The 12,500-nt window shown below is 45.0% G+C and overlaps 1 non-coding gene across 1 annotated transcript in view; it reads right to left on the bottom strand.

Moving 5' to 3' along the window:
- Window positions 1-342, bottom strand: part of LOC143504720 (18S ribosomal RNA) — a 1,839-nt gene extending 1,497 nt beyond the window's left edge. The window contains exon 1 of the ribosomal RNA XR_013127645.1: window positions 1-342. This exon is cut by the window's left edge and continues 1,497 nt beyond it. This is a non-coding gene — a ribosomal RNA (18S ribosomal RNA).
- Between the last annotated feature and the right edge of the window lie 12,158 nt (window positions 343-12,500).

The raw sequence follows: 12,500 nt of genomic DNA, 5'->3' as shown, positions 1-12,500 counted from the left end.
GAAAGTTGATAGGGCAGACATTCGAATGAGACGTCGCCGCCGCGGAGGGCGCGCGATCGGCCCGAGGTTATCTAGAGTCACCAAAGCGGCCGGGGGGCCCGCGCCCCGCCGGATGGGTTTTGGATCTGATAAATGCACGCATCCCCCAGAGGGGTCAGCGCTCGTTTGCATGTATTAGCTCTAGAATTACCACAGTTATCCGAGTAACGTGTGGAGCGATCAAAGGAACCATGACTGATTTAATGAGCCATTCGCAGTTTCACTGTACCGGCCGTGTGTACTTAGACCTGCATGGCTTAATCTTTGAGACAAGCATATGTTACTGGCAGGATCAACCAGGTAGCTGCACCGCGGTGGTGAAAGGGACACCAGCTAACGTCGCGGCCACCTCGGCGTGCTCCATCCCCCGGGCAGGGTCAGGGGCCCACCTCGGTACCGGACGCCCACCATCGGTGCAGCAGGGGTGCGCCGTCAGCGTGGGGGAGAGAGCCCTCGTCAGCTCCCAGCACGCGCGCGCGCTACTGTGGGACGTAACCGAGAAATGAGTGATTCCGTGACCAGGCGGGGTGAGGCCAAGCATGTGTTGAACTAACCCGATCCACTGCTGGCTCTCACCCGTACACCATGGACGCCGATAGCGGACACCTGTGTAGACAGACCGGCCTTCAACGCTTCCCTCAGACGGTTCCGGGTGAGGATCGTGTCTTTTCAGACCGAGGCCCCCCCATAGAGGCATGCCCGCTGGTTTGGGGAGGAACTACCCGGGCGGCACAGAAGGCTTCAACCCTAGGCCCAACCCAAGGCCTGTGTCTCGGTCATCATGATCATACCGAGGCTGCCGACCTCCCATCCTGAAGGAGCGCACACACCTCATGGGAGAGTTTTTGATAGGTATGTCATGTTGAGGCTGCCGTCCTCAATGAGCGCAGTCACCCCTTTTGTACAGCTTTCGTTGGTGAACGATCATACCCGAGAGGCTGCCGACCTACCCGTCCTGAAGGAGCGCATCCACCTCTCGCCCTATTCCTGTACCTAGGTATGTCGCACCGAGGTTGCGGCTCTGAGCAATATATAGGATATGAGCTCACACCTCATTGTACATTGCGCATTGGTTTGACCGTGTGTCTTTCTTATGACAGGGAGAAACCTTAAGTGGTAACCCGAGAGCCTAACCCCTGGCGGGCATCGTATGCCAATAGATCGGGAGAGCTCCGAACGCCCTCGAGATTGACGCTCTCCCTAAAAACCTGCTGGTAGGTTTTTGCAATCCACCGTACGCGTTTTCCTCCACGGCCGGGGAGGTTCTCGCCAGCCATGCCCGCCAAGGCAAATCTTCCCTCGGACACACCTCGGACGCTCGACCCCTGAAAAGGCCTGGCTGAACCAAGTGATGGTCGATGCTACTGGTATAACTGAAAAACCCCTGGCGGACTTGGGTTCGGATAACGGTCTTAGAGCGCACCTAGGTACTGTGCCATTGGATCCGGTAAGGCCAGCCGAAACCAGCATCTTCCGGGCTTGCGCACAGCACCCTCCGGATACGCACAGGCCGAGGTAGAGCATGTGAGGCTGGTGCCTGGAGGTCGGCGAGACCTCCAGTGTTAGGGGGGTCACCACTCCACCCCTAACCGGTGAAAGTGTTAGAGTCAGGCTAATGTTACCTTCACGCACCGCCTTGCATCCAGGCCTTATGAATGGGATAACCATTATAAGGTTAGGATGAACTCAAGAGACATGCTCTCCTATATACCTGCTGGTAGGTGTTTGCAATGCACCGTATGCGTTTTCCTCCATGGCCGGGGAGGTACTCGCCAGCCATGCCCGCCAAGGCAAATCTTCCCTCGGACACACCTCGGACGCTCGACCCCCGAAAAGGCCTGGCTGATCAAAGTGATGGTCGATGCTACTGGTATAACAGAAAAACCCCTGGCGGACTTGGGTTCGGATAACGGTCTTAGAGCGCACCTAGGTACTGTGCCATTGGATCCGGTAAGGCCAGCCGAAACCAGCATCTTCCGGGCTTGCGCACAGCACCCTCCGGATACGCACAGGCCGAGGTGGAGCATGCAGGCTGGAGGTTGGACAGACCTCCATAAGGGGGGTCACCACTCTTACACCCATGCCCAGCAGTGGCATTTCGGTCGGGCGCAAGCAGTGGTTCGAAGGCCTGAGAGACACGGATGTCTTTGACCTCCATCAGCAGGGGTCACTTATCCCTCCCCTTAAGCCGTCAAGGTGCATTAGAGTCGGGCTAGTTCACCTTAACGCACTGCCTTTCTTCTGATCCTTATTATGGTACAATCATATAAGGCTCAGAAAGCATGCTCCCCTATATACCTGCTGGTAGGTGTTTGCATTACACCGTTAGCGCATTCCTCCAGGGTCGGGGAGATGCCAGACAGCCATGCCCGCCAAGGCAAATCTTCCCTCGGACACACCTCTGAGACTCGATTGCCGAAAGGGCATGGCTGATTCAATAAGTGGTTCGTGGCAATGGTATAACACCTACCATTCTCAAACACATGGGGGGGGTTTACGGCCTTAGAGCGCACCTAGGTACTATGCCATTGGATCCGGTAAGGCCAGCCGAAACCAGCATCTTCCGGGCTTGCGCATAGCACCCTCCGGATACGCACAGGTCGAAATACATTACGTGAGGATGGAGGTAGGACGACCTCCATAAGGGGGAGCATCACGCCTCCACCCTTGCCCAGCGTGGGCACTTTGCTCGGGCACAGCCCGTGTCATTTAAAGGCCTGGATCTTTTCAGACCTCCGGGGGGGGCCTCACTCCCCCCCTACTTTGCTCAGAGGGAGCCTCTTACTCGGATAAAGTGATATAGTGTCTGCCATTGCAGGCCTGGATCATCTGTGACTTCCAGGGAGAGGCCTCTCAACTCCTCTCTTAAGCCGAAGCGTGCACTTTAAACGGATAAAGTGTGTGGCATTACATGCCTTTAAGCCTGGAACCTTTCTGACATCCACATATAGGGCCCTCATGCTTAATCATAAGCCCAACATGTACACTTTAATCGGATAAAGTGTGTGACATTACATGCTTTCATGCATGGAGCCTTTCTGACATCCACACATAGGGCCCTCATGCTTAATCATAAGCCCAAATGTGCACTTTAATCGGATAAAGTGTGTGACATTACATGCTTTCATGCATGGAGCCTTTCTGACATCCACAGAGAGGCCCCTCATCCTCTCTCATAAGCCCAAGAGTGTCATTTAGTCGGATAAATTGTGTGGCATTACATGCCTTTATTCCTGGATCCTTCCTCACATCCAGAGAGAGGCATACCAACCTACTCTCATAAGCCCAACATGTACACTTTAATCGGATAAAGTGTGTGACATTACATGCTTTCATGCATGGAGCCTTTCTGACATCCACACATAGGGCCCTCATGCTTAATCATAAGCCCAAATGTGCACTTTAATCGGATAAAGTGTGTGGCATTACATGCTTTCATGCATGGAGCCTTTCTGACATCCACACATAGGGCCCTCATGCTTAATCATAAGCCCAAATGTGCACTTTAATCGGATAAAGTGTGTGACATTACATGCCTTTAAGCCTGGAACCTTTCTGACATCCACATATAGGGCCCTCATGCTTAATCATAAGCCCAACATGTACACTTTAATCGGATAAAGTGTGTGGCATTACATGCTTTCATGCATGGAGCCTTTCTGACATCCACACATAGGGCCCTCATGCTTAATCATAAGCCCAAATGTGCACTTTAATCGGATAAAGTGTGTGACATTACATGCCTTTAAGCCTGGAACCTTTCTGACATCCACATATAGGGCCCTCATGCTTAATCATAAGCCCAACATGTACACTTTAATCGGATAAAGTGTGTGGCATTACATGCTTTCATGCATGGAGCCTTTCTGACATCCACACATAGGGCCCTCATGCTTAATCATAAGCCCAAATGTGCACTTTAATCGGATAAAGTGTGTGACATTACATGCCTTTAAGCCTGGAACCTTTCTGACATCCACATATAGGGCCCTCATGCTTAATCATAAGCCCAACATGTACACTTTAATCGGATAAAGTGTGTGGCATTACATGCTTTCATGCATGGAGCCTTTCTGACATCCACACATAGGGCCCTCATGCTTAATCATAAGCCCAAATGTGCACTTTAATCGGATAAAGTGTGTGACATTACATGCCTTTAAGCCTGGAACCTTTCTGACATCCACATATAGGGCCCTCATGCTTAATCATAAGCCCAACATGTACACTTTAATCGGATAAAGTGTGTGGCATTACATGCTTTCATGCATGGAGCCTTTCTGACATCCACACATAGGGCCCTCATGCTTAATCATAAGCCCAAATGTGCACTTTAATCGGATAAAGTGTGTGACATTACATGCCTTTAAGCCTGGAACCTTTCTGACATCCACATATAGGGCCCTCATGCTTAATCATAAGCCCAACATGTACACTTTAATCGGATAAAGTGTGTGACATTACATGCCTTTAAGCCTGGAACCTTTCTGACATCCACATATAGGGCCCTCATGCTTAATCATAAGCCCAACATGTACACTTTAATCGGATAAAGTGTGTGACATTACATGCTTTCATGCATGGAGCCTTTCTGACATCCACAGAGAGGCCCCTCATCCTCTCTCATAAGCCCAAGAGTGTCATTTAGTCGGATAAATTGTGTGGCATTACATGCCTTTATTCCTGGATCCTTCCTCACATCCAGAGAGAGGCATACCAACCTACTCTCATAAGCCCAAAAGTGCACTTTATTCGGATAAAGTGTGCAAAATTCCATGCATGGATCATTTGTGAGATCCATAAAGAGGCCTCTCAAATCCTCTAAAATGCCCAGGGAGTGACCTTTGGTCGGGCAAAGCGTGCGCCATAATCCTTGTCTTCATTTATGGTATACCATATATGTGGCTTTCAGAAGACCCTCTCCCCTATATACCTGATGGTAGGTGTTTGCATATCACCCATTCATAAAATCATCCAGACAGGGGGAATGAGATGCATGTCCGTCTGGGTGCACATTCGGCGGGCACTGTCAGAGGATCGAGGCCTCTGGATGATCCACCCCTTGGTCAAAATTGGAACATAGTGCGATTTTTGAACACAAAATCATACGTATGGTATAACATTTTTATCGACATAGAATTATTTTCGCCGAAAACTGACGCCTATGGTATACCAAATGAAGCGACATAGAATATTTTCCACTTGAAAACTTCGTGCTGCTGGTATATTTATGGACTTTGTGCATATTCTGAAGATTACTACTTGTATATGGTCTAACTCAGGAAGGGAAATAGACTAATTTCCAACAAAAACCTCATGCTACTGGTAAATTTAAGGACTCTGTGCATTGCCTGAAGATTACTACTTGTATAAGGTATAACTCAGGAAGGGAAATAGACTAATTTCCAACAAAAACCTCATGCTACTGGTATATTTAAGGACTCTGTGCATTGCCTGATATGACACTTCAGAGTCAATTTACACCTATTTCTAAGCAAGATAGAAAAAAAAACTGACAATTTTTCTTGATCCTGGGGATGTACCCGAGCTAAAGAGCATGTTTTTCGGACACTTTTATGCTTTTTTCCCTTAAAGCCACCACCTGGCAATGTTATAGCATTGGACTCTGTGCATTTCCTGAAGAAAATATCTTGTGTATGGTCTAACAAAGTAAGGGACATAGACTAATTCACTCATAAAACTCCATGCTTCTGGTATATTTATGGACTTTGTGCAAATTCTGACTTGAAAACCTCCACATGATGTTGGTATAATAACTTTACCTCATGCCCAGATGAGTGCACCTTCATCGGACACTTCAACTAGGCTGAGGTGTCTGGAGGAGCCACCCAGTGGCACGTACATATGGTATAACAGAAAAAAAACGATGGAGTACCGGTGACATCTTGTGGACTTTAAGAGTCAATGCGCCTTCCAAATAAGATTAAACTGTGCACTTTTTTTCTAACAGCATTTAACCATGGTATAATTTAAACTAAACTCTCCTCTTTTATTCTAAGTTCATTTGGCCATGGTATATTTTATTTAAAATGGCCTTTTTTACTCAAAGTGTCTTTTCTACTGGTATATTTTATTTAAAATGGCCTTTTCAATTATGCCGGTACGTTCTCAGCCCACGCAATCAGCAATGATTGGTCTCACCTGTTGCTGATTCTTTTCAATTATGCCGGTACGTTCTCAGCCCACGCAATCAGCAATGATTGGTCTCACCTGTTGCCATGGCTTTTTAAGGAACTCTGGTATATTTAATTTAAAAAGGCCTCTTTTTTAGTCTAAGTGTCTATGCCTCTGGTATATTTAATTTAAAAAGGCCTCTATTTTATTCTAAGTGTCTATGCCTCTGGTATATTTAATTTAAAAAGGCCTCTATTTTAGTCTAAGTGTCTATGCCTCTGGTATATTTAATTTAAAAAGGCCTCTATTTTAGTCTAAGTGTCTATGCCTCTGGTATATTTAATTTAAAAAGGCCTCTATTTTAGTCTAAGTGTCTATGCCTCTGGTATATTTAATTTAAAAAGGCCTCTTTTTTAGTCTAAGTGTCTATGCCTCTGGTATATTTAATTTAAAAAGGCCTCTTTTTTAGTCTAAGTGTCTATGCCTCTGGTATATTTAATTTAAAAAGGCCTCTATTTTATTCTAAGTGTCTATGCCTCTGGTATATTTAATTTAAAAAGGCCTCTATTTTTTTCTAAGTGTCTATGCCTCTGGTATATTTAATTTAAAAAGGCCTCTATTTTAGTCTAAGTGTCTATGCCTCTGGTATATTTAATTTAAAAAGGCCTCTATTTTATTCTAAGTGTCTATGCCTCTGGTATATTTAATTTAAAAAGGCCTCTATTTTTTTCTAAGTGTCTATGCCTCTGGTATATTTAATTTAAAAAGGCCTCTTTTTTAGTCTAAGTGTCTATGCCTCTGGTATATTTAATTTAAAAAGGCCTCTATTTTATTCTAAGTGTCTATGCCTCTGGTATATTTAATTTAAAAAGGCCTCTATTTTTTTCTAAGTGTCTATGCCTCTGGTATATTTAATTTAAAAAGGCCTCTTTTTTATTCTAAGTGTCTATGCTGCTGGTATATCCTCGGACTTTGAAATATTTCAACCTCGCCTAACCCTCAAATAGTGCCGGTTGCCGAAATACTTGCACATTGCAACTTTGGAGACCACACCCCCTCTCTTGCAGAAAGCCAATCCGAAATTTGCAACGTCAATTCGGCAATTTGAAAGCTGCAATTGGCTATCACGGCCTGGTCATATGGAACCAGGTGAGAGTGATTTACTGGAGGAGGAGAAAGCATTAATACTGCAATTAAACGGCGTGCTCAGTTGCTCAGAAATGGACCGAAAGACTGTGAGTATTACTAAAAGCTCCGTGTGCTAATGGTATAATCTTTAAAGCTCCGTGTGCTAATGGTATAATCTTTAAAGCTCCGTCTGCTAATGGTATAATATTTAAAGCTCCGTCTGCTACTGGTATATTTAGGATCTTTTTCCCCTTATCTTTAGCGGCAGTGTCCGTTGTGTCAAACGGCACAAAGCAACCTGCTACAGCATGTAAGGACGGTTCACGAGATCCACGGCGAGGAGCTCGCCTTAATTTCTAGACTGGCCAGCATGCGATGTACGGAACGGCTGGATTGTGAGATTTGTGGAAAGAAAAGTTTGGTCAGATTGGACATGCACTTAGCCTCATTCCATAATGTGCACGGTACCCAGAAGAAAAGTATTGTGGCCGAGGCAAAGCGGGTTTGTATGGTGAAAATGCTGAAGAAACACCGTGCTGGAGAGAAGCTGCCTTCAAAAGCAAGTGTAGCCTGTGACACACGCGACCTAGAAGAACCCGGGCCCAGCCACAGGGTGGATGTACCGTACAGCCAGGGGGTGGATGAACCATCCAGCCATTCTGAGGACGATGAGGTGACTGCACCCTCAAGCCGTCCTGACGATGACCACACACCCCATAAGAAGGGCAGGCATGTGAGATCACCACAAGCTTTGGAAGGATCCAGGGTTGAGTGGGCGCTAGATGACTTCCAGGAGTTCTGCATACGCTCTAATCCCACAGCAAAGGACTCCGAAAACGGACACCTAAGGAAGACTCATGCCCTCAAATTCATTCTTCACATGACCGGAGACACCCGCAAGCAAGACTTCCATGACCTCAATTTCATCTACAACCTAAAGAGAATCAGACAGTGGCCGGCTGCTCTAATCAAGCAAAAATATAGCCACACTACGGTTCACATCATGCTCATTAATGTGGTTTCTTTCATAAAGCATGCACGTGCATTCCACTCAAACATACTGGGCCTTAGGTCAAAGCAGACCAGGCAGGTGCTTCTTCAAATAAGGAAATTACAGAAGGACCATACGAGGTATATGAAGAGCCACCAGGAGACTGTTAAACGCCATAAATCAAGTATGTTGACACGGCGTTATTGTATTGAACCACCGCAATTATATGCATAGCGGTTCTGAACTCTCTCTTATCCCCCTACAGAAAAGCTCCAATCCACCCAAGGATTTGAGACGTTCATGGAGAAAGCACGCATGGAAGTCCCCAGGCTAATAGGTGAGTGGTCTGACCCACTATGCATGCCCAGTCAAGGCACACCTTAGGCCGCCACACACAGTAGCATTATAGGCCTGGGTCATCCAACCAGTGGTTTAATGACACTTAGTCTTTAATCCTGCTGCTTTTGTCTTCCAGACCAGATGAGAGCAGAAGCCAGGGACGAGACGAATAGCCTCCTTCAAGGTTATCTCGCTGGGTATCTCGCCATCCTCACAGGGCATAGGCCTGTTGTCATTTATAACTTAACAAGGGATCAGTTGGACAACGCAGAACAGGATGACCAGGGGCGGACCGTCATCTGGGTAAGCCCACAGAAGTGCACCATGCCCCGCCACACACAATAGCCAGAGAGCTGCTCCAGCAACCACTGGTACATATGGTACCTTTATATTCCCCAGGTCGATCGTCATAAAACAGACCGAAAATATGGGTCGGCTTACCTAGCCCTGATGCCTGGAGAGACAGCTTGGTTAAAAGAAATGGCTCAAATCTCTACCCAGCATGGAGACCCAAAGTGCCCATATGTCTTCCAAAGTCGAGGAATGCAGTTGACTAAAATTACTGATGTCTTAAAGAGAGCTTGGCGACACGCTGGGATGAGTGGGGATATTGGCTTTACCTTAATCAGAACAAGTGTCAGCAACCAGGTCAGACATCTCAGCCCTGAGAACCGCATGTTAGTTTGTAAAAGCATGTGCCATACCATGGAGACTGCTGATCGCTTCTATGCATCTCTGCCTACCCTGAGTGATGCATTCAGGGTAAGAGAAATCAGAATGCAGGCATTGGATAAACCAATAAATGGTTAAAAGTGTTACTCGCCTCTGTGTAAAATTGTTACCCAATTTAAGCATACTCTGAGCCCGCCAGACACAGTGGGATGAGAGCCCTGGATGATTTAAAACATCCAGAAAATCATTATTCTGTATAAAATACATTGCCTAAGAATGTGCACTAAGAGCCGGCCACACACAGTAGGTTGAGAGCCCTGGATGATTTAATACATCCAGAAAATCATCATTCTGTATAAAATACATTGCCTAAGAATGTGCACTAAGAGCCGGCCACACACAGTAGGTTGAGAGCCCTGGATGATTTAATACATCCAGAAAATCATCATTCTGTATAAAATACATTGCCTAAGAATGTGCACTAAGAGCCGGCCACACACAGTAGGTTGAGAGCCCTGGATGATTTAATACATCCAGAAAATCATCATTCTGTATAAAATACATTGCCTAAGAATGTGCACTAAGAGCCGGCCACACACAGTAGGTTGAGAGCCCTGGATGATTTAATACATCCAGAAAATCATCATTCTGTATAAAATACATTGCCTAAGAATGTGCACTAAGAGCCGGCCACACACAGTAGGTTGAGAGCCCTGGATGATTTAATACATCCAGAAAATCATCATTCTGTATAAAATACATTGCCTAAGAATGTGCACTAAGAGCCGGCCACACACAGTAGGTTGAGAGCCCTGGATGATTTAATACATCCAGAAAATCATCATTCTGTATAAAATACATTGCCTAAGAATGTGCACTAAGAGCCGGCCACACACAGTAGGTTGAGAGCCCTGGATGATTTAATACATCCAGAAAATCATCATTCTGTATAAAATACATTGCCTAAGAATGTGCACTAAGAGCCGGCCACACACAGTAGGTTGAGAGCCCTGGATGATTTAATACATCCAGAAAATCATCATTCTGTATAAAATACATTGCCTAAGAATGTGCACTAAGAGCCGGCCACACACAGTAGGATGAGAGCCCTGGATGATTTAATACATCCAGAAAATCATCATTCTGTATAAAATACATTGCCTAAGAATGTGCACTAAGAGCCGGCCACACACAGTAGGATGAGAGCCCTGGATGATTTAATACATCCAGAAAATCATTATTCTGTATTAAATACATAGCCTAAGAATGTGCACTAAGAGCCGGCCACACACAGTAGGCTTATAGGCCTGAATTTAATTCCTCCAGAAACATATGGTATACAGCTTTAAGGAGGAAAATAATTACTACGGTGGAGTAATGCTGCCATCTTTTGGACTTTAAACGCCGGTGCGCCCTGCACATTTGAATGCAAAATGCTGGGTCTTTTTTTAACCTCCAGAAATTAGTAAAATGTATAAAATAGTTACCCTATTTAAGCACACTCTGAGCCCGCCACACACAGTAGGATGAGACACATGGATGATTTAATACATCCAGAAAATCCTTATTCTGTATTAAATACATTGCCTAAGAATGTGCACTAAGAGCCGGCCACACACAGTAGGATGAGACACATGGATGATTTAATACATCCAGAAATTAGTAAAATGTTTAAAATAGTTACCCCACCTTAGGCATACTCTGAGCCCGCCACACACACTAGGATGAGACACATGGATGATTTAATACATCCAGAAATTAGTAAAATGTTTAAAATAGTTACCCCACCTTAGGCATACTCTGAGCCCGCCACACACACTAGGATGAGACACATGGATGATTTAATACATCCAGAAATTAGTAAAATGTTTAAAATAGTTACCCCACCTTAGGCATACTCTGAGCCCGCCACACACACTAGGATGAGACACATGGATGATTTAATACATCCAGAAATTAGTAAAATGTTTAAAATAGTTACCCCACCTTAGGCATACTCTGAGCCCGCCACACACACTAGGATGAGACACATGGATGATTTAATACATCCAGAAATTAGTAAAATGTTTAAAATAGTTACCCCACCTTAGGCATACTCTGAGCCCGCCACACACACTAGGATGAGACACATGGATGATTTAATACATCCAGAAATTAGTAAAATGTTTAAAATAGTTACCCCACCTTAGGCATACTCTGAGCCCGCCACACACACTAGGATGAGACACATGGATGATTTAATACATCCAGAAATTAGTAAAATGTTTAAAATAGTTACCCCACCTTAGGCATACTCTGAGCCCGCCACACACACTAGGATGAGACACATGGATGATTTAATACATCCAGAAATTAGTAAAATGTTTAAAATAGTTACCCCACCTTAGGCATACTCTGAGCCCGCCACACACACTAGGATGAGACACATGGATGATTTAATACATCCAGAAATTAGTAAAATGTTTAAAATAGTTACCCCACCTTAGGCATACTCTGAGCCCGCCACACACACTAGGATGAGACACATGGATGATTTAATACATCCAGAAATTAGTAAAATGTTTAAAATAGTTACCCCACCTTAGGCATACTCTGAGCCCGCCACACACACTAGGATGAGACACATGGATGATTTAATACATCCAGAAATTAGTAAAATGTTTAAAATAGTTACCCCACCTTAGGCATACTCTGAGCCCGCCACACACACTAGGATGAGACACATGGATGATTTAATACATCCAGAAATTAGTAAAATGTTTAAAATAGTTACCCCACTTTAGGCATACTCTGAGCCCGCCACACACACTAGAGTGAGACACATGGATGATTTAATACATCCAGAAATTAGTAAAATGTTTAAAATAGTTACCCCACTTTAGGCATACTCTGAGCCCGCCACACACACTAGAGTGATAGCCCTGGGTCTTTTAAAACATCCAGAAAACCCACTTTTAAATTATAGGCGCACCGACATTTTTTACCCAAAAGATGGCAGCATTACTCCACCGTTTTCCCTTTTTTTCCCCATTCAAAATTATTACTGAGCTCCACAAACTGCCTTTTCTGTTTAAATCTGTCCCCAAGCTATCTGATCCTTTGCCCGGCCACACAAAGCAGGCTTATAGGCCTGGTTGATTAAAAGTGGGACTTTGTCATTTAAATGAAAATTATTTTTGACATCCAGAGGAGGCAT

This window comes from Brachyhypopomus gauderio, unplaced genomic scaffold, assembly GCF_052324685.1.
Source record: "Brachyhypopomus gauderio isolate BG-103 unplaced genomic scaffold, BGAUD_0.2 sc324, whole genome shotgun sequence".
NCBI classification, from domain to species: domain Eukaryota; kingdom Metazoa; phylum Chordata; class Actinopteri; order Gymnotiformes; family Hypopomidae; genus Brachyhypopomus; species Brachyhypopomus gauderio.
The sequence above is the reverse complement of the archived record's forward strand: the minus strand, read 5'-3'. Positions and strand labels throughout refer to the sequence as shown.